The 25,932-nt window shown below is 38.3% G+C and overlaps 1 protein-coding gene across 2 annotated transcripts in view; it reads right to left on the bottom strand.

Annotated features, from left to right (window-relative positions):
• GLIS3 (GLIS family zinc finger 3) overlaps positions 1–25,932 on the bottom strand; it is a 481,604-nt gene that overhangs the window by 178,267 nt on the left and 277,405 nt on the right. The window lies entirely within an intron of this gene.

Below are 25,932 nucleotides of genomic sequence, written 5' to 3'. Positions count from 1 at the left end.
TAAAGAAATAATGGGCTGGGTGCAGTGACTCACGCCTTTAATCCTAACACTTTGGGAGGCCGAGGTGGGTGGATCACCTGAGGTCAGGAGTTCAAGACCAGCCTGGCCAACATAGTGAAACCCTGTCTCTATTAAAAATACAAAAATTAGCTCGGCGTTGTGGTGGGCGCCTGTAATCCCAGCTACTCAGGAGGCTGAGGCAGGCACTTGAACCCAGGAGGCAAAAGGTTGCAGTGAGCCAAGATAGTGCCATTGCACTCCAGTCTGGGGGGCAAGAGTGAAACAACAACTAAAAAAGAAAAGAAAAGAAATAATGGCTGAAAACTCCCCAGATTTGGCAAAAAAAAAAAAAAAAAAAAACACATAAACCTACAGATTCAGAAAACAGTGAATGCAAACCAGATAAACTCAGGAAAATATACACTAAAACACATCATAATTAAAAATTTTAAATCTAAAGAGAAAGAAAATCTTGAAATAATCCAGAGAAAAAGTATAAATGAACATCAATTCAAATGACAGTATATTTTCCCTCCAGCTTTACTGAGGTATAGTGACGATTAAAATTGTATACCTTTAAGGTCTACAACTTGATCATTTGGTATATGTATACACTGTGAAATATTCACCACAATCAAGCTAATGACTGGGCTTTTTAATCTGTAACCATGTAGTCCAGAATCAAGCGCTTTCAAGTGGGGAAACGAGAGACTTGTCAACTGTGAAGTTTATATTCAGGGAAACTATCCTTCAGAAATGAAAAAAAAAATTCTCAATGAAGAAAAAGACTCTGTCACTAGCAGATTCACCCTTAATGACTGGCTAAAGAAAGATCTTCCAACACAAAGGAAATGATAAAAGAAGGAATCCTGGCACATCAAGAAGGAAGAAGGTTCAATGAAAAAAGCAAACTTACTGTTATGTTGACGATTGAAATAAAAATTGTAATACCCTTGATACTCAAGGTGATGACAATTACAAATGGGAAAGGTAAAGAAACCTAAATGGAAGTGAGGTTCCCATAATTCACTCAAAATTTATATGAAAAGGCACAGCCCTATATTAATGTATAGCTATAGTAATCAGGACAATGTGGTATTGATGAATGAACACATAGATCGATTGAACAGAACAGACAACCCAGACAGGCCCACATAAATATGCTCAACTGGTATTTGACAAAGATGCATAATCAATTCAGTGAAGGAAGAACAGTCTTTACAACAATTGGTGCTGGAGCCATCAAGCATGCATAGACAAAAAAAAAAAGAAAGAAAGAAAAGAAAGAGAAGAAAAGAAAAAGAATCTTGACCTAAACCTCATACCTTACACAAAGATGAACTTTAAATGGAATATAGACCTAAACGTAAGAAATAGCACCATACAACTTTTAGAAAAAAAAAAACAAAAAACAGAAACACGTTTGTTGGGATTTAGAGTTAGGCAAAGACTTCTTGGACTTGATACCAAAAGCATGATCCATAATATTTATAAATTTTTTCTCATCAAAATTAAAAAACTTTTGTTTGGTGAAACCTCATGGGAAGAAGATGAAAACACAAAGAGACAGGGGAAAACATTTGCAAACCACACAGCCAGCTAAGGACCAGTAAATAAAGTATATTATAAAAAATCTCAAAATTCAATAGTAATAAAACAAGCAATCCAAATAGAAAATGGGAAAAGACATTTTACTAAAGAGGATATACAGATGGTAAATAAGCATATGAGAAGATGTTCAACATCACTAACAATCAGGAGAAGGCAAATTAAAACTACAATGAAATATTACTACATGCCTATCAGAATGGCTAAAAATTAAAAAGAGTGACAATACCAAATACTGGCAAACATGTGAAGAAACTGGATCACTCATACATTGCTGATAGAAATGTAAAAGGGTACAGGCATTCTGGAAAACAGTTTTCTTATAAAACTAATCATAAAATTATCACATGACCCAGTAATTTTAGTGGTGGGTAATTATCCAGAGAAATGAAAATTTGTGTTATGACAAAAAACTGTTTGCAAATATTCATAGTAGCTTTATTTGTAATAGCTTAAACTACAATCCGCCCAGATGTCTCTCACCAGGTAGACAGTTAACCAAAATGTCAACTACTGTGGAATAAACATATACCATGGAATATTACTCAGCAATAAAAAGGAATACAATACATGGAAACTTGGATGAATCTCCAATGAATTCAGTTGAGTGAAAAAGCCAATCCAAAGAAGTTACATACTGTATAATTCAATGTATGCAACATTTCTTAAATGAAAAAAAATTAGTACTAGAGGACAGATGAGTGGTTGCCAGGAAGGTTAGGGATGGCGTGGATAGGAAGTAGGTGGATGTAGTTACGAAAGGGAAATAGGATAGATACTAGTGGTGTTGGAAATGCTTAGTGTCTCAACTGTGATGGTGAACACAAGAAATTGCACTAGCAACACATTGTATAGAACTTACACACACACACACACGCACACACACACACTAGTACAAAAGTGAGGAAGCCTGAATAAGTCATGATTTGTATCAAGCTCAATATTCAGGCTGATATCATACTGCAGAGTTTTGCAAAATACTAACATTGGAGGAAACTAGGCAATGTGTACAAGGGCTCTCTCCGTAATTACTTCTCACAAGTGCATGTGAATTTACAATTATCTCAACAAACACTTGAAGGCTGTCACAATGTGAATGATGAAACCAGGAAATATTTCTACCATGAAGTTCATTTTCAAACATGGCACGTGACCACCAAGGCCTGCTGTACAATGTGGAAAGAGCCATGGGCAAACTGCTTTTTAGCATAATTCTTCATCATTCTGTTAATCATCACCAAAAAGCCACCATTTCCTAAGTGCAAGGGGAGGGAATGTTACATTAACATAATACTAGAATCATTGCAGAGGAAGGTAGATGCTAGCAAACATCTTACCAATCAATTGGCAATTACTGATACCAACAGGTCTTAAGTTCCACACGGCAGTGGCATATCTGTTTGCTTCACCAAAGATGGTTCTGCACCTAGCATAGTCCTTGGCTCATGATGGAAAGAAACCCAGTAGTGCTGATCCGTGAATGAGGAACAAACTCATACCTCATTCTTCCATAACCTTTCTGACAATCTAATCTGTGGCATGCGAAAGACGTTTCCATTAAGTAGGGGTTTACAATATTCTGGTTCTGTAGGATGAACAGAAATTTCCTGGCACCCCGAGGATTGTCTGAATCCCTACTTCTTAAAGGTTCCCTCCAAAATAGCACTTGTCTTCTACTATACAAAAGAGGGAAGGAATACCTGACACTCAGACAGCCGAGGTGTAACTAACCTGAAACTGTACAGCCATAACATTGAAATTAGTTTTCAAATAGCCAAATGTATGCATGTTTATTTTAGTATTTTAAAATGTTAAATTTTCTACAAATTAAATTTCATGCAAATTTAATGACAGAACTGACTTTCTCCCTCTCTTCCAAAATATACAGGATCATCCCTGGCATCAAGCATGTCCTCAATTTTGAAAAACAGGCCTAACCAACCAAGGGGTTCTTTGAAATACGGAATGTCAAAGTGAAGCAGTTTTGTTTAGCCAGGAGTCAGAGTGATGTTTCTGATGTCAAAAATTAGGGCTAAGGAACTTGACAAGCACCTTAGAGTCTCTTTATCCCAACTAGTTCTCAAGCAAAAGGTTGCTCTTAGCATAGCAGCAGAAATACCCAGCTCCTGAAATCACTTGTAGGGAGAGAATGTTAGGTAAAAAGGAGTCATCTCAGACATATTGTAGGAGGAAGCTGCGTTTGCATTTAAAATGGGAAGGCATTTTATTGAGATGCCTTGGAGATGAGTGTACAAATGAGTACAACAGTAGCCATCACTAAGACAAATGTCCATTTTGACTTTGACTTTTACTTTCCCCTCAAAGCCTCTTTAATTAAGATGAAAAAAAAAAAAAACAAGGTTCAGCAGATGTCATTGGGTACAAGTCTGAAGAGACATTAGTTAAGTACAGGAGACAGTAGAAATAAAACAAAATGAATCAATTAAAAAACCTGGACATAACAGCTGAAGTTGTGACTTCATTTGGAGGTTTAATATGCTGGGAAACTCAGAAAAATTAAACATGTCTCAGAGTCTTAACTTCCTACATCTTAATTTGCCATATTTCACATAGTGATCAATGGAACTACTGATATTTTCATTTTTGTTTTAATTATACTTTCATATTTTAACTGTTGCTTATCTTGGGGTTACTGTTACATTATATAGTTCAAAATTTCATTAAGTAGGCTGAATTTTTAAATGAGACACTGTATCTTAAGGCTAATTACTTTTAGACAATTTGAAGTCAGATTTTATAATATACAGTAAATAAGAAAATAAGATTTCCCATTTAAAACTCTGCTTTGGGGCAGCTCTGTCTGTTCATGTCACAGTCACAATGAATGATGTTAGAATGTAACATTTGGAGGACAGGAGTAGTGGCATTTATTTTCACTTTATATGGTACCTAGACTAATGCTTAGTGTAAAAAAATATGTTTTCCAGAAGTAATTTTTTGGGGAAAAAGTGATTAATTTCAGTTATATGAAATGTGAAAGAAAACTAAAGAAAGGAAATACAAGGAAATAATAAAAATGAATTGTCTATGTAATGATAGTTGCTTCTCTTAGGAATAAGGGAAATAAAGGTGTTTCCTTGTTAAAAGTTCTACTGAGAAGAGTTCAAAAAAACTGCATTTCTCTCCTTCCCCATGGGTAAACAGTGAATGCACAGAGGTACTAAACCAAATCCTTCTCAGTGTAAAGGAGGAGATGGTTGTTTATGGGATAGAGTTGGTACAGCTATTCCCAGAAACTCAATATGAACAACTGTATTTATTTCCATTATTAAGGAGTAAACAGTGTTGAAGCTGGATGATGGATATATTCAACATAAGTGTTTTTTCGACTTTTGACCATTTTTTGTAAATTTTCATTGTAAAAGTAAAAACAAAAAAATTAACCAGTGTCTTCACTACCTTTGTAAAGGTATTCCTGTCTCAATATTTTTCCAGTTTTAATCTGGCTGGTGGAAAACAAAAGATCAGACAGTGTGACATCTAATAATCTCTACCATGACCAATTCTGATAAGGTCAAACACTTTTATCCCCCAGGAGGTGTCACACAAAATTTTCTTTAGTTTAGTTTGAGGTGTATGAAGTTTTTCCACCTGTGAATAAAATCCTCAGCAAATCCTTGTAGAGTGTTTTCCTTGTGTAACATGGAGCCAACCAGCTAAGGCTCTCAGTAAGGCTGGCTGCCAGGGTAAATCATATCTTTCCTGGCTTTACACGTGAGCCAGATGTTGGGGATTTTCTGAGCTACAGGATCGTGGGGGAAAAGGTTTTTGCATTTCCTGTGTTCTCACTCCAGCTCTCAAGCTTTCAAGATTCATGGCCAGTCAACAGTGTCATGAACTGGCCTGAAAATATCCCAGATTAAAACCCACTGACAACACACCTGACTCTGCCATCGCCTCATACCATTTGTCAGATCAGGATCTCTTTGTACCGCTGCTTCCCCTGACAGTTCTGAGAGAAGCCAGAGAGGCAGGTGTAATCTTTAATCTTCTGAAGCCTGAAATTCAGTGGAATTCAACTACCACTGTAAAAGTAGCTTATTTTCTTGTTAATATTAGTAGCATTTTAAAATACTATGAATACTAAGTCAAATATGACAAACTTTTTTATCATATAGACAATTTAGAAATATGTAAAAATATGAATATATGTGTACATTTCATGTATATGTAAAAATCCACAATAAATCCACTGTCTGAGGAAAAGTAACATACATCCTTTTCCTGTATTTCCAAGGACAAGTAAAGAATTTCCTAGGGTCCTAATGAATGTCATATATACCTATATATGCCACCAGAGGCATGTTTGTTTATTTGTATATATCAACATTCATTTAAACATTCTATCATAAGTATTTTCCTCATTACTAAATACTATTAAATAACTTTTATGAATGCATGATTTCAGCAAATGACTACACCATAATTCATTTAATATTGGCCTACTGCTGGATTACTATTGGCCTACTGTTGTATTACTGCTAGTGTCACAAAAATTGTCATTTTTTCTCTGTTATAAATAATTTGCATGTTACATTTTAAAAGTATTTTGACAAAGGAAATATTGTCTTATTTTTTCTGAACACTCACTTCCTTTCTGTTCTAACACAGCCTTCCTAGGAGCAGTTGTTTCTAAACTCTAATATGCATCAGAATCATCCAGAGGGCTTGTTAAAACACAGATTTCTGGGTCCCACCCTCAGAGTTTGTTGACTGAGAACGTCTGGGTTGGACCCAAGAATTTGCATTTTTAAAAAGTTCCATGGTCTAGGACCACACTTTGAGAACCACTGTTCCAAAGAACCACCTGCTTTATACTCTGGTTTCTCTTCAGATCATACAAATCTGCCTTTAAAAAAGCACCCGTTGGAGCTATGAAACTGATGCAGCCAGCAGTTTCTCATTATGGTCTCATTTCCCTTTACAATGAAAAATACAAACCTACTTCAATTGCCATTTCACAGTACAGCCCATGGCCTGGAATGGGCACAGGTGCCCTCTTTAGGTTGAAAATATTTGGCAAATAAGGAATGCTGGCAAGAGAGACTGCAGTTTTGACACCTACACCTTGATTTGGGATTCATTTTTCTCACTCAGGGTTTGGCAAGTCTATGTCTTCTTTAAAGTGAGGCTGAAAATAAGCTCTGACTCACAAACCTAGCTTAAAATACCACAAGGAGTAAACAACTATTTCCATAGCTAATAATTATTAAAATATATTTTTGAGTTTTTACACAATTTGCCTGTATAATGAGATCTAAGTATTTACATGGAATTTCTACATTATTGTGTGAATAAATTATCATAACTAAAACCTGTCTCCTGACCTCCAGCCTCCCCCTGATGTCAGCCTGTGCTCAACCCTGCCACCAACATTGTCTTTTTAAAAATCAAAACTTATTCCTTATTTACTTTTGTCCCCAGCAATATGGCAAACGAAACGTTCAGAGAAACCACTTCTGACACAGCACATCAAAAAATGGCAGCTAAAGTGTATAAAAGAATATCTTTTTTAATGCATGGCTGACCTAGAGATAAAGTGAGGGAATGCCTCAGAGGCCAAAAACAAGCAAACAAAAAGCCCAGCAATCAGGAGTAGAGAGCAAGAGTTGGAGCTATTCTAACAATTCCAGGTACCCGAGAGCTTGGCTTCTAAGGGGACAGTTGAGAAGAAGAATCAAAGCATGGGTCTAGAATTGGATCTGAGTTTAAACAGACACCCACATTCACAAAGCAAGAACTTCTACATGGCAACACAGTCAGTAAATAAACTGGGAGAAACAAAACAAAACCTGACCTACAGAGTGAGGCAGTTGGCAAAGACATCTTGGCTGTTGGTGGAGAAGGGAAAAATTAGTCTCTTAAGAATTTTTAACCACAAAACCTGGGTTTGAATCCTGAATTCATGTTTCTCATGTGGTCCCAAACACTCAAAAGCTGACATTTTAGTTTAAATTTATATAGAGTTAATATAGTCTCTATGCTTCAGGTAGCAACAATGACAACTACTCCATGGAAGAATGCATTTAAACCTAGGTCTCAAGGAATTCCCAAAGATAAAGTTCTAAAGAATGGCAGCTTATACTAAAAACTACTACCGTGAATGACAGCAGAAACAGCCAGTAGAAAACACAGTATAGAAAATAACTGAAAAGATGATCAACTATGTAAGTATGGAATTATCAGATACATAAGTATAAATAAATTTTTTAAAAAAAGAAAACAGAAAAATGAATGTATAACAAAGAAACAAGAAGCTGTAAAAATTGACCAAGAAGTTTAAAAAAATAAAATCTACTTCTAAAAATAAAAATGTAATTATTTTTAAAAAGCTTAATTTATGAATTAAACAGTGGAGAAGACACAGCTAAAGAGAGACTTAACAACTTTGAAAATGGTTGTGCGTAAATTAAACACTAAACCTCAGTGTTTTCATCTAGTGCATGAAGATGACAGTGCTCCGTTCATAAGATTGGTCTGAGTACTTAATGTATATAAAGGGCTAGGTGTGCCGGGAGCGGTGGCTCACGCCTGTAATCCCAGCACTTTGGGGGGCCGAGGCGGGCAGATCACCTGAGGTCAGGAGTTCAAGAGCAGCCTGACCAACATGGAAAAACCCCATCTCTACTAAATATACAAAATTAGCTGGGTGTGGTGGCACATGCCTGTAATCCCAGCTACTCGGGAGACTGAGGTCGGAGAATCGCTTGAACCCAGGAGGTAGAGGTTGAGGTGAGCCGAGATCGCTGCATTGCACCCCAGCCTGGGCAAGAAGAACAAAACTCAAAATTCTATCTCAAGAAAAAAAAAAAAAAAAGAAAAGAAAAGTTGAGTTGTAACAATCAAACAGAAAAGCTCAAATTTACATAAAATCTATCAGAAAATAGAAATGGGACAAGAAATGAACATTTTATGTGATCCCCATTCATGACTATACTGCCAAAATCTTAAGAAAAATATTGGCAAATTAACTCATTCAATATATATGCTAAAAATATATACATCATGACCAAGTTGAACATTTTGCTAGGAAAGTAAGGTTCATTGATCATGCCACTGATAAATCAGGGAGAAAATCATATGACTATCTCTACAGGGGGAAAAAAAAGGTTAATAAAATGCAGCGAGTATTCAGAGTAAAAACTCATAGCAAACTAAGCATATAAAGGAACTTGTTAACTTGTTAAAAATATGTAGCAAACATCAAAGTTAGTGGGGAAATATTTCTTTAAATGTCTTTAAAGGAAATAGGAATAAGAAAAAGAGTTATGCTATGAGCATTTCTATTCAGCATCACCTTGGGAAGTTCTAGTTTATATAATAAGATAAGGAAAAAAAATAAAGTATATCAGGATTAGAAAACAGTCATAAAAATAAATGCATATAGATTATATAACTTATACATAAACCCCTACAGAAAATGCAAATTATCAGAATTAAGAGTTCAAAGAAGCTTCATTCATTTTTATCATTATGTGATAATTCATTATTGTCACTGTTCTTTTTGGTGCTTAAATTGCCTTACATGGCTGTGGAAATCCCTTTAGGCCAGCTCAAGTATCTTTATGACATGATTCCCATTACTCTTTGAGTATCTCCTTGCTTTTTGGTCCAAAAAGATGATGATCCAGACTCATCTTAGTCTTTCCCTAATCCAGATCTGGAATCAGCCATTTCTATTAAAAGTACTGTTTCCTTTGGGTAGAAAATGGTACTTAGAAGTCAAGACATTAGTGCTGAATGTGTATATTGCTAATGAGGTGTCATTCTCCAGGCACCTTCAATGCACAGAGCTGGGAAATATATTATTTGAAATCATCAATTCATTCAATAGAGTTAATTCAAATATATCACAGAGTTTTTCTTACCTTTATATTTATATCTCTTTTGTAGTAAAAATTGTGGTTTAGAATTACATTAATGTACTTACCTACTTTATACTACTGTATATATTTTTAGTAATTACAATATAAATACTAACACTAATAATAAACCTAGTAAGTAGAGTTTAAGATTTCTTTGCAGATTCTTTGTCATTAAAATTTGTCCCATAAAAATATATATTCAGAGCACTATGCTTAAAATTAGTGTGAATTAATTAATTGCTCTGTGGCTATGTAATCTATTTGATATACAGTTAGAATTATTTTCTTTCTGTTTCCATTCAGTTTTAAAGTTTACTAATTTTTATCCTTTATGGTTTTAATTTTATTTTTATTAAAAATAATATTAAATATTAATATTTTAATAGAATAATATTTTATTAAAATATGTGTTGGTTCAAAAGTCAACACTATATAAGTAGGTATTCTCCAGTCATTATCACTTTCAATACAATTACCACCAACACCATCTAGTCCACCTTTTTATTACGTTTTGGCTTATCTATCCTGTACTTCCTTTTGCAAAATTAAGCAAATAAATACCAGGACATATACACACGCATATGTAGAGTTACTTCCCTTTCTTTCTTTAAAAAAAAAAAAAAGGTGGTATAAAATACATTCTCTTTTGTATCTTATTTATTTCCATTAAACAATTATCCTGGATATCACACCATATCAGCTTATAGAAATATTCCTCATAATTTTACAGCTTCATAGTATTCAACTGTATGGCTATGCCATGGTTATTGAACCAATCTCTATAATTGCAGATTTGGGTTTCAATATGTTGCTATTACAAAGACTACTACAACAAATAACTGATACTGCTGTTGTTTCATATTTGTAGAGGTGTTTCATCAAGGTAAACCTTTAAAAGTGAAATTGTTAGCTGGAAAGATGTAGATTTGTATGCAATTCCCCTCCATGGAAGTTGTAATCATTTTGCATTCTCACTAGCAATGAGTCTGAATGCTTGTTTTTCTAGAGTCTCCAAGAGTGTTTTTTAAAGGAAAGGGTACATTTCTATATACCAGCAATGAAGAGTTTAATATTTAATTTTTAAAAATTACCATGTACAAAAAAAAAATTTATAATATACCATGGGGGGAAAAACTAACAAAAATTGTATGAGATTTTTAAATAATAAATGCATAAATGTTTATTGAAATAAATTAACAAAGATAATAATTAAGAGACGAAGCATATTCACGGACAGCATATTCAATAGGAAGAGTCACTATTGTAAACATGTCAATGACTCTATAATTGATCTACATATTTAATAAATTCTAGCCAAAGTCTTAACAGGATTTTTCAAGTACCTTAATGAACTTATCCTGAAATGAATCTGGAGGAATTAACAGCTAAGAACAGCCAAGTCAGGTTTAAAGAAGAACAGGGTGGGGAACTTGTCCCATCAAATAATAAAACATAGTCATTATGCAATGCAATATTTAAGTGTGGGGATAGAAAAATAGAGAAATGGAAAAGAATAGGGGGTCCCATAAACAGGACCATTAACATATGAAAAAGGTACAAAAGAGTGATTTCTCTCCAAGGGAAACTCTCGTACATATGCTTCCAGTAAACAAGTATACAAGTGATCAGAGCAATGTTACTCAGAATAAGAAAAAACTTGAAAAAATCCAAAGATCCATAATAGTTAAATGAATAATAAAGTCTGGTATAATTACTTGATAAATAGTCCATAGGTATAAAAAAATCAATGATCCACAGATTCACACATCAACATGGATAACTCTTGAAAACAATGCTGAGTGATGAAAGGAAATCACAGAAGAAATATATTTAGTAGGATCCTATTATATACACTTCAAAAGCAGGCAAAACCAAACAATGTATTTTTAAGGATGCCTATATATGTGGTAAAACTTTAAGGAAAAGCAAGAAAATTGTTAATACAAAATGAAAATTAAAGTAGTAATGTCTTCTGATGAGAGGAGGGAGAGGATTGGTGAAAGAGACACAGAGATTCTAAGAGATCAAGAATCATCTGTCTCTGAAGTTGGATGTTGGAATCATCAGTGTTCTTTTATTTATTATTCTTACTTAAAATATACATATGTTATATTCACTCTGGTAGATAAAATACATTTATCTACCAGAGCGTAGAAAATGTATCTACACCCAAAGTTTGTTTAAAAAAAAAAGAAAAGGTTATTTTCTCAGTCCTTTGCCTAAAAGCTTCTAGTGGCCCCCTGCTGCTTTACAGGACAAAATCTAACTTCTAGCAAGGCAAACTAGAATCTTCCCCATCAGCCCTCCAGTTACCTTTGCAGCTTCCTCCCTGCCACTCACCTGCATTCTAGTGACACGCTGAATTATCAGATGCCCAAGCCCACTGCTGAGCTATATACCTGCAGCTCCCTCTGCCAGGCATGTGCTCCTCATGTCTCAATCTGGCCAGTTCCTACACTTCCAAAATCAGCAAATGCCAGCTCCTCAGTGGAGTCTTCCCTGATCATTCTGATGGTCACTCTGTCCTCTGTACTTTCACAAAGCTATATGTCAATTTTTCTGTTTTATGTCTCTCCTCCTTTGCCTGTGACATTTTTGTAGCCAGAACTGGCTTTTCAGCTCAGTTAAGCCAACATTTCTTGTGTGTTAATTTTATGTCATGCACTGTGGCAGGCACTAAATTTATCACAAGTAAGCCCTACTTCCTAGCCTCAAACAGCTTGCAATCTAGTCATAGTCATGTCAGTGTTCTTCATGCTGATTACAATCCCTGGCATGTTGCATATCCTTAAATTATGTCTGACAAATAAATGAACAAATTAAGAGAGAAATAATAATTACCCCTTTCTTATTCAAAAAAAATCTTTTGGCAATGAATCATGCTTTCAATGGCGTTTATCCATTATTTTTTAGGGCTGTAAATTGTATATGCCTGTCAAAGACTAAAGTTTACCTAAGGAAAAAACACCAAATGTTTATCTTAATGGGCGTATTTTAATTATTCTCATAGAAATTCCAGAAACAAATAAATTTAGCCAACCAATTAAAACTCAGATTCATTATAGCACACAATACCAAACAATAACACAAGATAAGTTGTATTAATGGAAAATGTTAATGAAAGTATTCCTTTTTGGTCTCTCCCACGTAAAGCTGAGTTTGTAAACATGTTTACTTACTGTTCATTTTCTTTAAAAGGAAAAAAATTCCCAAGGAAGATTTCAAATTAAGCCTTCTCTTAAAATTTTTAATTTCTAAATAGCTTCAGGCATCTAAGTAAGCAGTCATCATATCTGCCATTTATGAATATTACATGCCAAGGAATACTTTCAATGATGTATTTTGCAGATACCAGCTTTCAATAAACCAAATACAGGAAAGCAAGTAATGATCATCTGTATAATGTGGTTATGCCATCTGGATATATCTTCATTCTTCCCAAAATGGTCTCTATCCTTTAGTGGGACAAATGTATTAATACATCATTCTGCCATATACATCGTATTCTGGCCCACCTGGGTGGTTCTCACTAGTCCCACTGTGATACTATAAACAGTGGTCCCTCTAATAATGTCCACTTCCTATCCCCAGACTCTGTGAATATGTTGCATTACATGGTAAAAAGAACTTGGCAGCTGTGATTAAACTAAGGATTTCTGATATGGACAGATTATCATTATCCCAGATCATTTGGGTGAGCGCAATGCAACACAAGGGTCTTCATAAGAGGAAGATAGGAAGATCAGTGAGTAGTAGGAGATGTGACAATGGAAGCAAGAGGATGAAGTGACATGAGTAAGAGGTCACAAGCCAAGGAATGCAGGTGGCCTCTAGAAGCTGAAAAAGTCAAGGAAACAGATTCTTCCTTCAGAGCCTCCAGAAGGAAACAGCCCTTCCGACTTTCATCCAGTAAGTCCAGTAAAATTCATTTCAGACTCCTGATCTCCAGATATGTGAAGACAATAAATCTGTGTTATCTGAAGCAACTAAAGGTGTGATAATTTGTTACAACAGCAATAGAAAACTAATTCACCCACTGAGTAGGCTTCACCCCTGCTTGTATTATCTTGCCCCAGCATTGTTCTGGGCCCTACATAATACTCAGTTCTCTCATATTTGAAACTGTTTTCATGCCGCATTGGTAATCCTTTATACTCTGATTTGTATTAACCTGATACTTGTTTTTCACCTGTGACAGAGGCTATTGATTGGTCACTTGGCGTTCCCCACTCATTCTCTCTTGCTGTCTCATTCTGCAGTGGCTGGAAAGGCAAACACTCTTTCCAATCACTCCTTGCAAGTGGGGATGGCAATATGACCCAGTTCTGGAAAAGCGAGGCATATATGGATGTCTGCTAGGAGAAAGAAAATGTTTGAGGAAAACTTTTGTTTCCCTGGTAAAAAGGGAAGATATTACCAATGTTACCATTTCTCTGTCTTCCTGCCTTAAATACGAGCATGCTGGTTAGAACTGCAATAGCTGTCACAACCATGAGCCAAAAGTCAAGAGATCCACAACGACATGGCTCTGATTTTGCTAAGTCACTGAGCTAAAGCCATAGTTGCATACTTCTGGAAACATCTGGTTTTGTGAGAACAATATTTGTTTAATCCACTTTAGTATGGTTTGGTGTTACCTGAAGCTGAAAGTATTTCTAATTTAATATACTACTTTGAAAAAAGTTTTACATATAGGCTGAGCACAGTGGCTCATGCCTGTAATCCCAGTACTTTAGGAGGCTGAGGCAGGAGGATCACTTGGGCCCAGGAGTTTGAGAGCAGCCTGGGCAACAGAGCAAGAACCCATCTCTATTTACAGAGTAAGACACCATCTCTATTTTAAAAATTTACCATAATATCTTTCTCTGGTAGCCCCCATTATACTACAAGAAACTGGACTATGGAGGCTTAGGAAAGTATATAACAGATTTCTCTGCAGCACATAGTTATAAATACTGCTACATATATTTTAAAACGAGAAAGAGGACAGAGATAGAGGTAGGAGACAGAATAGGGAGAGAAGGAAGGAAGAAATTTAAACCTGAACTTGAGTCACTGCTACCAAACCACAAATTGAAAAAGAAATGCTTAAGAATAGAGTGGCATCCCCCTTAATTGTCTCAATCTTACAGAATTGCATGCTATAAATATACACTGAAGAACCATAAGGAGAATCAGGTTGAGAGTTCCAAACTTCCAACGATCCCTTCTAACATCTTGCTCAATGTACTGAGTGTCTCTAAGTTTCTTCATCACCAATCTGCACATTTGAATACCAAAGTAACTCAAAGAATTGCTAAAGGGAGCTTCATTCACTGGTTCCAAATAAGGTACTCCAGAGAGCTGGAGAATCCACAAAATAAAGTTCCAAGGACAGTCATCTGGATGATGGTGAGCTGTCTCATGGAAATTAGTGTCAATGAAGACAGATGCTTACTCTTGCAACTTTCAAAAATTCTCTCTGTGATGCTTGTATCATGGATTACCCTATGAGATTTGAGATTTGTTAAAGTTATTTGGTAAATCTTTCATGGTTAAGGCAGAGATCTTAAAAGGGCTTTTTCATTAGTACATTCCACTTATGATGACTATTATTATGATGTCCCAGTGCACCAAAACATTCAGAAGCTGAAATAAACAACCTGTATCACCTACTTACCCTATGTCAGGTAAAGTGTTAGAAACTGGGACAAAAGGAAACCACAGTTCTTGTCCTTGTGAATTTCAGATTCTTATTGAAGTAACAGACATGAACAAATAAATATGATATGTTAAAGGTTATGAAAAAGGAACTGCAAGTTATTTTGGAGGAACAAGGGAATAAATTAAAAATACGAGGAAAACAACTCCTTTTTATCAATTGACCAATTGATGACCAGACCAAGGGAGGTAAAGAAAAAGACTCCTTGATATTTGGTAGGTCAATAGAGAAGGACTGTTCTGAGTAAAGAAAATAACAGACCAGATGGAAGTGATGGGGCCAGGGAAGGACTTTAATACATGAATCACCTAAATCCCTCTAAAAATATCAAAAAAATGTTTTTGATGATGAGGCTGGGGCATGAGTTAACAGCTAGCAGCAAAGGCATCCAAAAGGTGAAGGGATGAAAGGAGGATCCAGCCAGACACTGTTGTGTAAAGTCAACTCAAACAGCTGGCAAGCGATTGGGAATGCTGATCTACAAGAAAAAAGAAAAGGGCAACTTGGAGAAGTTTGGCATCACTGAGCATCTCTACGGCATATCCAGGGCAAGACCACTGAGCAGTTCTCTTGGTTTAGGGGACACAATGGAAATGGGGGTACCACCTATTAGCCTCAAAGTTTCATAGAACACTGAAACAGATGGAGACTAACATTTACTGAGAAGATACACTGCGTGGTCTTTGCAGAAGTTAACCTATTTAATCCTTTCAATGATCCTGTGAGATACTTATTAGTGACCGCGATTTAGTAGACTTTAGAATATGGACTTTTAAATATACTTATATTTGAGTCTTGGCTCTTTCATATATTGTTTTAACAATGACATACATTTAAAAATGTAACTGAATAAAGAATAACCTTCTCAATGAAGCACAGCAAAGCCAAAGTAGGATTAAATTCTACAGCTCCTCAATCACAGGCAGGAATCTAGGCCCCTGAGTCCTGATGCCCGCAGTGGTTAATTCTCCACTCTGTTCTGAAACTGTCATCAAAAACATTCAAACTACAGCTCCTACTTTCACACGTTTGTGTCATTTCTGCATTTAGTATTCTTTGTGGCACCCAAAATGTCTTGAAATAACTGTTGTAAGAGAGTAAGTTGGTGCATTCTGTTTTGGAGGGTGGGGCAGGGCAGGCAACTTGGCAATGCTTACCAAAATTTCAAATGTGCATACTCTAACAATCTCACTGTTACAAACTTAACCTGTTATTAGACAATAAGAGCATGTCCTGCCATTCATTCATTCATTCATTGATTCATGTGTGCACGGATGCATATACACAGATATGTTTATATATATACATCATGCACACATCCACAGATACATACATATTCATACTCACAAGAGGCTAATAGGAGGCAGAGTAGCACATAGCTAAGAACATGGCCCTAGGAGCTAAACTACATGAGTTCAGATTCTGATTCTACCACTTTCTAATTGTAACCTTTGGCCTCTTGGACCTCTAGTCTCAGTCTGATCATCAATAAAGTGGGGATAAGAATAGTACTTACTTCATAAGTTTGTTGAAGGGACCAAATTAATTGTACATGTAAAGGACTTGGGCCAACCACTATTAAGTACTATACACATGGTAGCTGTTGTCACGAATATCAAACATTGTAATAGCAAAAGAATCTGAAAATAACCTAAACATCTGCCAAGAATAGAATGAATTCATGATGGTATATCCATATAAAAGAAAATGATAATGCCATCAAAGATACTTAAATTATCTACATGAGTGGCTTGCCCAGAAGAGAATAAAAAAACATTTGTTAGGCAAATAATTCTATTCTGGGGTTCTCTGGAGATTTTCTTCCCTTCAGTTGTCTGCTAGTCATTTGTTGAATTAGTATAGTACTACTGTAGTCTGAAGTGGTTCAGCATGGACAGAAATGTCCATATTTGCACATGGACATAACATCTTTACAGACCCACACAGGTCCTTCCTACCTGCTGTTTCACTCTGAAATTCATAGCTATTATGGGAAGAAAACTTGTGAACCACTTTCCTCTCTCCTCTGCTTTCAATGGACTTTCCACAAAGGCTGCCAAAATAATTTGGTAGAATGCATGTTTTCCTGCCTGGATCTATAATGTTAGGCCCTTTGCTGTAAATTCTCTTTTTCACACTCCTTGCCTGACAGGTAAACAGCATGAGAGCTCCTTTTACAGATTATTCTGAACACTGCTTTTAACTAAAGTTACTCATATGTCTAAAAAAAAAAAAAAAAAAAAAAAAACCTGGAGTATTTCTAAATCGCCAACAGCCATACATTAGAAATTTTAAAAAATAAAGTAAATGGGTAAACCAGTCAATAATATAATTTAGCTGCAGGCCAGATTATAAAAACATGCCATTATTTAATTGAAGTTGTGCCCTGAGCACATCACTGAGATGAGGAACACTTGAGGACCTAGGATGGTTTGCTGGTGAGGGGTGCAGGAAAGGACAGGGAACGCAGGTATGTTCCTTGATGACCAAACACCCAGCCATTTATTTATTTATTTATTTTTCTTTTTTTGAGACGGAGTATCGCTCTGTCACCCAGGCTGGAGTGCAGTGGCGTGATCTCGGCTCACTGCAAGCTCCTCCTCCCAGGTTCACACCATTCTCCTGCCTCAGCCTCCTGAGTAGCCTGGACTACAGGCGCCCACCACCATACCCGGCGAATTTTTTTTTTTTTTTTGTATTTTCAGTAGAGACAGGGTTTCACCACGTTAGCCAGGATGGTCTCGATCTCATGACCTCATGATCCACTCATCTCGGCCTCCCAAAGTGCTGGGATTACAGGCGTGAGCCACCACGCCTGGCACACCTAGCCCTTTATATGCATTAAGTACTCAGACCAATCTTATGAATGGAGCACTGTCATCTCCATGCACTAGATGAAAACACTGAGGTTTAGTGGTCTTAAAGACTTGCCTATGTTTATTGAACAGGAAATGGATACAGCTTAGATTTAAAATCCAAGCTGGCTTGTTCTAAAACTACCCTGCTCTTTCTTCTAAAGACCAATATGTCCAGGTAAGAGTTTATTATTAGACTTCCATAATGGTAAAAGTTAAAGGTAAGGATGAAGGAACAGTTCTATCAAAAACTCCTATGGTGCTGCTGTACTCAGCAATGCTACAAGGTAACAGATGTTTCATAAAGTCCTGGATGCAAGCTGTCTAGGAAAGAAGCAAAGGTTATAGCCAAGGCCCAATGTCATTGAGTTATTTTACTGTTGGCCAAAATGAAGTGATGATATATTGGTGATCTAAGCATTACTGAAACTGACACAGAAATTCTTGTTTACAAGGAATAAGCCTTGAGACCAAGAATCCAATTCATCTTTCTAGAGGAAAAGACTAATAGGAGAGAAGCCCGGGATACCCACTGCACATCCAAACACCCAACAGGGTCACAGTGCTTGGTTCAGCCCTGCTTGAGCCTTCTTGGTGCTGCCTGGCCTCAGAAGCCCCTAAAATAGGATTAGGAACAGTAGCAAAAAGCCCTGGCTGCCTTCCTTCTGACTGGACAGTAGAGATCTGAGCTTTTACCCCATCTTTCTCTGTCCCCCGACCTTAGGCTGAAGAGGGAAGTGAAGTCCAAAGCTCTCTTTATCCCTCTCCCTCTTCCTGGTTCAAGGTCCCCTTCCTTACCCTGGTACCAGATATACCCTTCTTTCTGAATGTCTTTCTCTCCATTTTCTGCCACAGGGAAGAGATGTATCAATCTTTGCTAAAATGTCAGCTAAAAAAGAAATATGGTACTAACAGTCTCAGGGATAGTTGGAATTTCAGTGGGGATTCATCAACAACTTAAGAAAAAAGTCTAAAGACACTAAAATAATGCATATCTGATAGTAGAATTTCAGATACTCTGGAAAAGAAACATGAAATATATAAATTTTTGTGGGCACACATACACACATAAGAAATATATAAAAGAAAGATAACACACAAAAATGTAATTATAAAAGAAAGTGTATCTGGAGCACATAAATCAAGAAGTACATATGTGCTCTCCTGCTTTGTAAGGATCAGGACTTGGGTAGCAACCACAGACATCCTTAAGGCTATTGCTTACCTCCAAATACCCATGGCAGGTGCGGAGGGCGGGGGTCACTCCAGCCTCTGTCACTCCAGATAGCTTGGACCCTTGAGCCCAAAGGCCAGTCTTCTGTCAGTGTGCTTCTCTGTGTATACCAGGGTTGCATATCCACACTCCCTCTGCACCTAAGCTCCCCCTGGCTTGAAGAAAGGCCTTAATTCCACAGTTTCTTAGATTCTATCTAAACTTATCTAACAAATGCTCCCAGCACCTGAAATGTTTGTTGACCATAAAAGGCCTGAGAGTGGCTGAGAGAGGGCTTGGCCTAGTTTTTACACAGCTCAGAAGGATGCTATAAGATCCCTGAGGTTCATTTCCACAGGCCCAGCAATGCATCCTGCTTAGCTCAGAGTAGGCCCTAAAATTATATTTGTTTAGTGGCCCTGAATCGCTTGGCCATGACAAGTCTAGCATCTCAAGCAGGCTCAGAAATATCCATCAGCCCCCAATAAGAACACTGGTCCCAGAGTGGCCAGTGCCATTCCCTGCCCTCATTCTGCACCAAGGTGAAGAGGGGGACAGAATGTGTTTGTTCAAAATGCTCCCCGTGTACATTCAAAATCCAGCCCCTACTAAGACCCCTAGATAAAGGAAGTGGGGCTTGTAGAATTCTGTGTAGGTGACATACCTCCAGGTGTTCCCTTATCCTTAGCTTGACATCTTTTAACAGAGGGGCAAGAGTTGATTTCTGTGGCCAGCTGGTGACTCTCAGAAGACTCTGTATTCTTCTCCCCACCTAGACTGTGAGCAATTCACAAAGTACATGCTCCGTGTGCTTGATTATGTGAATTCTGTGACATAAAAGAGCCACGGGCTGGGAATCTGGAGGCTTCTGACCCTGATCTAAATGCCACCAATTGAACTCTAAAGCCAGTGACATTTAGAGTTGAAATAAATTTTAGAGATGACTTTGTTCCAACATCCACCTTTTATAGGTGAGGAAATGGAGATGAGGAGAAATGAGGGAATTTAACATGGTCATGCACTTGACCCAGCAGAGTCAGAAGTAAAATTCAGGTCCCCTAACTCATAGCCTAGGACTCTTTCCACTATAGCATCTGTTCTTCACAGGTTGGCATTCTGCAGTGCATGAGATAGATACGTTCCTGAACCAGAGTCACACATGTAACTCATTCACTTGACCCTCCAATATTCCTTCTCTTCTCTTACTCACAAGAAAATGATGAATTTATAGATTAATGTCATAGAATCTAAGTTCAAACACTGAGTCAGTCTTGTTCGCTTTCTCTCTCTTTTCACAGCCGTTCCAGAACACCATGTGCAAGAGAAAACAACAGAATGAAAATTGCTCACACGGAGCATGAGGAGGCTGCCCACCTCCCTCGCACAGCCCGTGTGCAAAGACAGCCCCTCAGCTGTGCTGCAGACACAAGGTGGTTCATGCTTATTGTTTATTGTGACAGCTGACAAGCCAGCTGGCACAGATCACTCCTCATTTCCAACAGAGAGACTACCAGGACACGTGTGACAGGCACCAGCTGCCACTCAAGAAGATGGGTGGCATCCCTACTGGCCATCAAGGTGCAGCCATGGCCCCAGCCCTGAGACCTGCAGCCCTCCACATAACTTCCCACCAGAGAGCACAGTTGGGACCTGCTTTGTACTGGGGACTGGGTGAAGGAGGCAGCAGCACATTCCTGCTGGCCAGGTGGTTGGGGCGGTGGTTAGAGCCAAAGGTTGTTCTAATGCTCCCCAAGGCTCTGTGTTACAGTTGGCAGAAGAATGACAGTTCCAGAAGAGCAAAGAGGAGAAATAAGAGGCAAAGAGTTGAATCTGAAACACACATCAGGCACCACCAGAGTGGTGGGCTGATCATTCAGGGATATGACAGCCTCAGGTGCAGGAGGAGCCTCCTGCCCTCCAACCTGGGCAGGTCCACCTGGATTCGCCAACATGGAGAAGTGGCCCCTTGCACAGCTAGAGGTGAGGTCTGAGGAGGGGTCTGGCTGCCCTGGTCATAGGACACAAAGGAGGCTCTCAAGTAGTAGGGGCTTTCAGTAGCCCCTTCTGCTCCCAAGTTTTCCTCTGCCAAACTGCTCAGCAGAGTATGCAGCATGGGGTCTCTATGTCAGCACTGCTGACATTTTGGGTTAAATAATTATTCACTGTGGTGGGGGGCCAATATCCCTGGCCTCTCCCCACTAGACTCCAAAGCACCCTCCAAGTTGTGGCAATCAAAAATATCTCCAGGGATCCCCCCTGGGGTGGGATGAGGGCAGGGGTAACAAGATGGATAGAACAGCTGTCAATGGAAAGCCACAGGTATAGAGGTCAAGAGCACAGGCTTGGGTCCCAGATGGCATGGACTCTTAATCCCAACTCTGCCGCTTACTAGACATATAACCTCCACCAAGTTCTTCAATCTGATGTGCTTCAGTGTTTTCAGTTATAATATGGGAAGATGATAACATCAATCACTTTACAGGACAGTTGCAAATATTAATTTATTTCCTGCAGGCAAAGCCCTCAGACTGGCCCAGAGTTAGCATTCCTCTCCCCTTTAGAAGCCCAGGAATACTTCATTTCTCCAAGTCCCTTACCGCAGGGCTCCAGGTTACAGTCTACCACTGAGAGGCATCTGTGTACAATTTGGAAAGCAGAAGTGAAGAAGCAGCCACAATTGCTCTCTGGTAATAGCAGGCAGGACCGTGTGAAAGAACAGACATTAAATTTGCCTCAGCTTCCAGACTTTCTCATGAAAATCACCTGCTTTGGTGTCATAAGTGACTGAGATCATCTGTGACTCTTTCCTTTGATTTCCGTAGCCTCCTAATCTTCAGAAAGCCAGATACAGTTTTCCCTGTCTTCCTCCACCAGCCCTTCTAATAGTTCTGTAAGGCATAATTTTACTAAATCTCTTCATGCATCAAATTTTACTAAATCTCTTCATACCTACAGTGGATCCTGTGTTCTAGACCAAACTCTGACTTGTGAACCCATTAACTTGATGGAGGTTCCAAAGTCCTACCATTAGGAAAATGTTCCTGGGAGTAATCATGCACTGGTATGTGTGCAGATATGCATGCATGTGTATGGATGTACTTAGAGTAGAACCTTTATTTTTAAAAAATCACAAAATAGAAAATAGGTCAAAGCTGAGCTACTCAAGATGGATAGGAGTCCAGTGGGGAGTGGAGGTAGATGGACTGACCACAAACTTACATTTTATACCCCACATCTGTAGAATCCCAAGGTTCTGAAACACCCTATTTGCAAATCCCTTTAGCAAGAGCAGGGTCCAAAATGCATGCCAGTTTTACGCATAGGAATGCTACAGAAGAAGTTCAAATAAATAAAGCATGCCCAGAGCACAAAGAGGGTGGCAAGCAGCTGCTGAGGTGTGGCACTGCAGAATCAGGTTCGTAAGAGTGCTCTACCCAGCCCTGGGAAGAGAACAGGGTGAGTAAGAAGCAGAGTCTCTGTCCTCAAGGAGTGTGTGGTCAAATGGCAGACGAAAACAGAAGCAAATGACCAGAAAACAAAGAGAATACAGAAATGTGTTTTGTTATGAGGCACTCGGCATTCAGTGGCCTGAGTGTCTTAGGTCCTATTAGCAAGGCCTTGGGGAACAGATGTTGGGCTGTGTGGTGTGCACAGTACTCTCATTGATTCACAGAGATGTACGGGCAGCCCATTCACAAAGGGTCTAGAATATAAAGCTGCCCAAGCTAAGACCTGGCAGCCCATCTACCTGCTGAATAGTGGCTGAACTGCGCTGGACCTTCCGTCTCTAGTCCAGCTGACCTCACTGAATAGGAGGGAGTTGCCCTATGATCTTTATTTTCTAATTGATTTTTGGTAAATTACTTTCATCTGGCCAGTTTGCTTTGGGTAGGCCAGACACCTTACTCTCACACTTCATTTTCATTTGCTTGTACCTTTCCTGAAATTCTAGGTATTCATGGGAAACTGGGCATATCTTCTCTTCACATTTTTTTTTTTATTGTTTTGACATACCCACCAAGAGATTGGTCTCTCTTTCCAGCACTGCTTTCAAAAGTCAGATTTTTATGGTTGAGAATTCTCATTAAAAATGATTACTTTTGGCAGCAGAAGTCAGAAAGGTGACAGGGGAGGGGGAGGTATTAGAGGCTCTGAGATCTTTCTTCCATTTGCAGAAAGCCTTCCTGTAAAACAAACATCATGGGAAGAAAGAAAAAAATGTAAAACATACAAAACTCCTTCTAACTTTTCTACGTGCTATTCAGAGAAATTTTTTAAGTATAGGGGCTAAACCACCATCCCATTACCTCTTCATACCTACTCATTAGGCTGCAAACACTGCAAGTATGGGGCAGTGTTTTCCATAGCTCAGATGTCTCTACAGCAGGCACCAAAATGCCTGGCATGAGCAACATCAATAAATGCCTGGTGAATAAACAAACCAATGAATTTCTGTTAGGTATTAGAAGAGTGTGGTTAAAAGTAGTCCATGTATATTTTGAAGAACCAATATAGAACATATAGCAAATAAGATTCTTTTTGGTGATGGTTATATGTCTTCTTTTACCTGTATCGGGGGAAAACACACACACACACACACACACACACACACAACAGTCAATGATCATTTCTAACTTCCTTCCAATAATTCTCTAAAGGATATTGGGCACATCAACTTTTCTTGGTGCTTTTTAGATATTCAAGCAATTTCTTGAGGACACTGTGATTCATGTTTCTATTGAACTAGTGAATAAAAATATCCTTCCATACATTTTTGTGAAAACCACTATGTTCTTTTAAGAGATACCAGGAAGCGGCGGGGTGGAGGGTGCTGGTGGAGCCTAGTCACCATCTCTCCTGATCTTTGTCTATTTGTTCACATCTTAGATCTTCACATATCTCCTGTTTCTTTTTTCTTTTCTTTTCTTTTTTTTTTTAGACAGCGTTTTGCTCTTATTATTCAGGCTGGAGTGCAATGGCACAATCTTAGCTCACTGTAACCTCAACCTCCTGGGTTCAAGTAATTCTCCTTCCTCAGCCTCCAGAGTAGCTGGGATTACAGGCACCCACCACCACGCCCAGCTATTTTTCGTATTTTAAGTAGAGATGGGGTTTTGCCATGTTGGCCAGGCTGGTCTCGAACTCCTGACCTCATGTGATCCTCCCACCTCAGCCTCCCAAAGTGCTGGGATTACAGGTGCCTCTGGTTTTTATATGGAAATAGAGCAAAAATCTGGTGTCCTTTGGGCATCTTCAGCTCTCTGTGACAGTGTAGTTGTTGGTGATGCCTGTAAATAAATTTGGGTTCTCTGGTGGCCTGTGACATCCCACATCCCCAACCTCCCAAAAACCAGTGCATGCACCTCCCAGAGGAAGAGCCACTACAGACTTTAAGCAGCTTAAAGACTTACATGACAGACTTTTAGACAGCCTATGAGCTTAAATACTGCTTCCATAGCAAACTCTCTTCCTTGCATATTCTCTTTTTTAAAGGTTGTTGTGACTTTTATTCCCAATATCCAAGGAAGCTGTAATAATTATGTTAAGATTCAAGGTATACTCTCTTATGACATAATAAATTGTCTGTCCTTGGAGATTCACTGTTTCATTCTATATGACTGTAGCATTTAAATAAGTTAATACGAATAAAAGACTAATCTGTGTACACATCTATACATTTATAGCTTGCATACAGGGCCTGGCACAGAGCAGGACTTCAGTAAGTGTTCATTTGGCTTCTCTATCAAATGTAGAACACAGGAGGGCTCAAGAGCTACTATTATTGGCTTAAGTTATTCTCTGGGTAGAAAGTACTAGGCCACCTTTTCTTCACTTTTCCAGTCAGTGCTTGATCTTTCAGTGGCAAGAGGAAGTCTTGAGTCAAGAGTCTGAAGGCCAGAACTCCTCCATGAATTAGTATTGTCACAGGCAGAGTAGGTAGGAGATAAAATCTGGATGACCTAACTGTGAAGGGACAAGGCAAAGCACATGAACATTAAGTCCAGGTAGTGCTTGTTAAGAATTTAGAGAGGCTAGTGCCTTTATGTACAATTGGGCATGTTGTATTCAGCACAAGAATGCTCAAATCACAAAGACAGGGGAGTGCCTTTTACTTCTTCATGTAATGGTACTATCTGGCTCACCACGATTCTGAGAGAGCCTTGAAAGACAAAACACAGACAAATTGTGGAAGAGGTTTCGCATGTGGCCCAAGAATCAAGAAGACCCCCATGAACTCAACATTTTCTCCCAGCCAGTAAGCTTTGATACGTGCCTTTCTGGTGGCAAAACCAATGCCTGGATTTGGCTTCAATGAAATCTATGAGGTTTCTAAAACCAGTGTGGAGAGAATGGGGCCTTGAATATTGGAGAAAATAATGTAGAAGGCTAAGTCACAGAATCAGAAAACTGAGAAGTGGCCTTAGAAATTGTACTGGGTTAAATGGTGCCCACTCCCTCTCCACCACTACAAAGTTCATGTCTACCAGGGACATCAGAATTTGACCCTATTTAGAAATAGAGTCTCTGCAGATGTAATTAGTTAAGATGAGGTCATATTGAGGTAGCGAGGGCCCTTAATGCAAAATGAATGGTGTTTTTATAAGAAGAGGAGAGACACAAAGACACACAGAGGAAAGACAGCCATGTGAAAATGGAGGCAGAAATTGG

Source organism: Piliocolobus tephrosceles, chromosome 14 (assembly GCF_002776525.5).
Source record: "Piliocolobus tephrosceles isolate RC106 chromosome 14, ASM277652v3, whole genome shotgun sequence".
NCBI classification, from domain to species: Eukaryota; Metazoa; Chordata; class Mammalia; order Primates; family Cercopithecidae; genus Piliocolobus; species Piliocolobus tephrosceles.
Note: the sequence above shows the minus strand (reverse complement) of the source record. Positions and strands in the feature narration are given on the sequence as shown.